This window comes from Solanum lycopersicum, chromosome 6 (genome assembly GCF_036512215.1).
Source record: "Solanum lycopersicum chromosome 6, SLM_r2.1".
NCBI classification, from domain to species: domain Eukaryota; kingdom Viridiplantae; phylum Streptophyta; class Magnoliopsida; order Solanales; family Solanaceae; genus Solanum; species Solanum lycopersicum.
The window spans coordinates 4,831,507-4,836,825 of record NC_090805.1 but is presented as its reverse complement, the minus strand read 5'-3'; the positions used below and the strand labels follow the sequence as shown (position 1 = coordinate 4,836,825).

Here is a 5,319-nt window from a genome sequence, read left to right as displayed (position 1 = left end):
TGCAGAAATACGAAGTTACCAAAGTTTAATGAACCACTGAAGAACAGAAGAACAGAAATTAATGCACAAATCTAAAATTTGTAATATATACCAAAATCTGAAAAAAACAGAAAGAAGATCAAGCCCAATGAATGCACAGTGTCCCCTTAAAGAAATTGTTCCCCTCTAGTATCCGATGTTTGATTTGGAATATGTCCTCCCAGGATAGAATGATCTCAATCACCAGTGTAGTGATACCCAAAATGCTGGTGTCACCGAGCCACTCAATGGCAGTAAAGTATACTTAGAATACTAGATTTAGTAATAGTAGAAGATGTCCAGAAATTCTATATTTAAAATGAGAGGAAATTCCTCAATTTATAGAAACAAAGGATGGTGTAAAAAGGTTCTTATTGTGCCTTACAGGAAAGGTCACGAACCTTCAAAAAAGTTACAATCTTTAGGAAAGATCAAAACCTTTCATAACAGTCAAAACTTTTCATAAAAGTCACAACTTTTTATAAAGTTGCAACCTTTCATAAAAGTCGCAACTCTTCATTTTCCATTCACACTTTTAAAATTCAATAGTATCATGATAAAGAATCATGATATGAGATTATGAGATGGAATTGAAGTTTTGTTTGGAATGCGATATAGTGTCATGATATGGAATCATGATATTGTATCATGATATAGAATCATGGTATGGTATGATGATATGATATTATGAGATGGAATTTAAGTTTAGTTGGGACACGCGATATAAAATTTTTGTGTTGTATATTTTCTCATAATAAAAATTTCATAAGTTGTAAAACTATTAAAATAACCCAAATTGTTTATTCAATCTTATTTCATAATAAATTATTACAAAGTTATTTTTTCTCCACTTAAGTAATTGTTTCATCTAACTTAAATTTAACTAAAATAATAAACATAAATTGTAGTATACTATCCTTTAATATAATACTCTTCATAGTACGGACAATTTCCTCACGTTGAACTTGCATTTCTCAATCATGTGACCAAGAAGACGAACCAACATTGTTACTTTGAGTCATTTGTTGGTCAATATCATCTGTATCTCTATTTTCATGCTCATAGACCATAAATATTTCATCAATACTTTGATATTCTCGCAAATAATTACGTAACACTGCACACGCTATGACAATTTTCACTTGTATATCAATATCATAATGGTTCATGCCTTGTTTCATTATTCTAAATCTATTTTTCCAAGCTTCAAAAGTCCGTTCAATCACATTGCACAGAGATGAATACCTATAATTAAATAGTTCTTCGACATTTTGAGTCTCTCTTTCACTTCCTCGGTAATCTTATAAATGATAGTGCAGTCCATTCTATGGAGCTAAAAGTCCTTCGATATTTCGAAAATCAGCATCAACAACATAATTTTTGTCTACCAACAAACAATTTATAAAGAATTACCAAAAGTGTGTGTGATGTAAATGATAGAGCTTTGTGTAAATAAATAATATTTATTCTAAGGATGTAATTCAAAGTTACCATGTGGCAAAAATGGAAATTGTGACGTTGTTTCAACAAGTGCATTCTCAAGTAATTTACTATCATGTGTTGTACCTTCCCAACCAGTAGCAACAAAGGTAAATCACATATGAAAATCACAAGCACAAAAGACATTTTGTGATGTTCTTCCTTTTGCGATTATCATATGCTTGTTGCACTCCTTTAGGAACGTCCCCTTCTATATATGTTTTATCAATTGCACCAACACAATCCTACCAAATAAAAAATACATCAATATTAATTTAGTGAACATAAAAATAAATTGGAAGTATTATAGAATGAACTTCATAAAAATAATATTGTTAATAAGAGTAATAGATATAGTGCTTCCAAGATAATGCAATTTTAAATAAAGCTGATAGAAAATATGTAACTAAATACTAATAACTTACACATAAAATGTAAATGTGCACTTATTAATGCCATTAAATAAAATTATTAATATGTTTAAAAATTTACATTAAAACAAGGCCAAAACCGAGTATTATGACGAATTTGAAATGTACACCTGCCATAGTTTTTGGTTGTATAAATGTTGTTATCATCTTGATAATTGCCTCGACAATCGTTTTAACATGCCGGTTAATTATTTCAAGTGATGTTGAAAAGATTTACTTGTCGACTATTGACTATCATTTCATGCAATGATGGTTAGAAAAATATCCAAAGCCTCCTCAATTTGAACTCATGTGGTCCGATGCACAATTGACAACAAGTTATTTTGTTTGATCGAACTAACAAACAGACAAAATATTTCAAGATATATAAAACCGCATAGATTCATAATATGCATGCAATGTCCACAAAGAAGTCATTGATCCACACCGTACCAGGCCTAGATGTATGTTGTTGTGTTCGACGTAATAACCTATGTTCTCGTTTGACTTGTTTGATATGTTCAACTGCTGCAACGCAGAAAATAATATCCTCAATGTCGCTATCAGACTCACTAGCACTTGATATGCTCATATGTTTTAACTACTCTTACGAATAACCTATAAAGTACAAAAAAGACATACATTAGTGAGTAAATATTATCTTAGAAATTATATACACTAAGATAAAAATTAACAAACATCACTGACTTCTAACTATTTACAAGAAAATCAATAGTCAAATATTATAGAATAACAAAATTTTAAAAAGTTATCATTTTTAACTACTGAACCGAACCATTGGCTCCCACAAGTTTGATTAAACACTTCTAACAAAATTTAATTAAAAAAATTGTAACTAGTTCACTTGACGAAATATTAATAACTAGTTGATCAGAATTTTCCTAAGTCCTCAATCCATTGGACTTGATATTCTTCAAGTGAATGACAATTTTGGTAATATTAAGATTAAGAAAGTGTGGCACCACCAATGAAAATTGTCTTTTATCAATATTATGCTTAGTTATGAGATTTTGCAGTTGAATAATCACAACTTGCTCAGAGTAGATATTAATCTCATTATATGTTGAAGATTGTGCTTGTTCCCGTTTTACGTTTCTCTCTTTATTTTGCTTACTCTTTATCTCTCTTTCACTTCAATGTGGTCCTTCAAATCATTAAATTTGCCTTCGATTGTTGTCGGTCTATTTTACTTTACGCCAAGAAGATGTGATACGTCACATGCAGTCCGCTCTCCACTGCAATTATCGTTATCGGCATTCACACTCATAAGCTGATATACTTTTTCATTATTAAAAGGATTTTTGTCACAAGAAAATATTTCATCCTCCACTTCAACAGGTTCACCTACTCCTGGTTGTGAAACATGCATTGTACTGGTTACATGTGACAATTTATTTTCAAAAAAATTCATCCAATAGTTTATAGTTATTAAGTCCTTTAAATTTGAACTTGGAAATATTTTAACATTTTTTTCTTTATTCCTAATAAAGATATAAAGTAAAATGTCACATTTTATGAAAAAAGTCACATAGTGAAAAAGAAAACTACACAATACTAATCAAACAAGCTTACTGCCACATGTGTCTCCAAATATCAGAAGGACAAGTGATTGAGTTTGTTTCAGAATCTCAACCATATCCGTAACAAGACTAAAGCTAGTCCTTAAAATCCATTAAATCTTTATTTAATGCCCTATATTTTGTCTTAATATGATTTTTATCATAATTGTCTTGCTTGTCAGTTTTAGTTCAAAACTCATCAATGATTACCCTCCAACGTGGACCGCTGATTCTATAACCATTAAACACATATTTTCTTTCATGATCATGTAAGACTTCTTTGAGGGACGATATGTCCTCTTCTAACCATTTTTCAGCATTTGAATCTCGGGGCCTACTCATTCCTTTTCGTTTCTACAATATAATAATAATATAAAAAAATTGTATTTGATATACTCACTCTGATTTACATGAAATTGAAAAAAAAAATATTTCATATGAACACCAAAGTATTAATTAAAATTTTAGCTTATGTTTACCCTGTCAAGTGTGGAGGCACAATCATTGAATTTTCATTGTATTTTAATTTTTAAAACAATATAACAAAGTAACTAGCAATACATGAACATAGTAAATTTATATCTATTCCTAAATCTAGTTAACAAATTATAAAAAACTATAAATCTAGTCATACAAATTAAAAATAGAAAGAGTAGAGAATATTTAACTTACTTTGAAAATGATAGAAGACTTTTAGGTCAATTTCATCTGCTTTTTTGTTTAAATGAATATAACTATGGATTGTTTTATATATAGAACTATATTATCACATAATTATTTCTCTCTTCAAAGTTTTATGGTTGAGCATAAAGAAATATGCATTTAAGCCTACCAACTAAGCTGTCAACCTAACTTTCAGTGCATCAATTTATTGGAGTTATAGAGAACATACCTTTCACTGCATGTTTAAAAAAATTTTGTTTAGCATAATAATTATGCATTTAGCCAATTCAACCTAACTTTCACTTCATCAATATATTAAAGTAAATGGAAAGAACGCTTTTCACGGGATCTTCAAGATTTTATGATTGAATATAAATAATTATGCATTTAAGCCTATCCAACCTAATTTTCATATCAATTTATTAGAGTAAATGAAGAGAAGGCCTTTCAGTCTATGTTCAAATAGATATAACTATAGTTGTAATAAATACAAAATGGTAGAAATAATAAATTAGGTGTTGAAGTAAATGAACAAAAGAAATTTATTACTCAACAATCGGTTAGTGTGAATTAAAGTGACTATATGTTGGTGAAAATAATAAACTTTATGTCGGTGAGAATAATACATTGTAAGAAGTAATAATGTGATTATAAATTTTATTTACATATGAAATAAATGATTATTAGATATAAAAGTGTGGTTGTTTTTAACAAAATATAAACTTGTGAATCAATTTTTGTTTTAAAATATCTCGAATCATGATATGGAATTACCATATAATTTCATATCATGGTTTTGGAGAATATTAAATCAAATCTCATGATATGGAATCATGCGATGGAATCAACGTAAAATCGTGTGTCCAAACATTAATTTCATCTCACGATATCATATCGCGATATGGTATCGCATGACCAAACGCCTACTTAGTTAGTGTTTGATTATACATTTCAAAAATATTTTTGTCATGAAATTTGATTTTTAAATATTTATAAGTTTTTAAAAATCAATTCAGTTTCATTCTTTCCATTCTTATTTAGTTGTTATCATTTTAGGTTTCACACTCCTTAAGAAATTAAGTTTATCATTTTACTCTTATTTAATGTATTTTTGAAGTCAAGTTTTCAATAAATGACTATGGATAAATTTATTTTCATCAATTAATTTG

The 5,319-nt window shown here is 28.7% G+C and overlaps 1 long non-coding RNA gene across 1 annotated transcript; it reads right to left on the bottom strand.

Annotated features, from left to right (window-relative positions):
* LOC112941625 (uncharacterized) lies at window positions 1-4,256 on the bottom strand. Its single transcript, XR_003247046.2, has 3 exons — window positions 4,160-4,256; window positions 2,361-2,525; window positions 1-1,742 (listed from the first exon to the last, which is right to left on the bottom strand). It is a non-coding gene; the product is annotated as an uncharacterized lncRNA (long non-coding RNA).
* Between the last annotated feature and the right edge of the window lie 1,063 nt (window positions 4,257-5,319).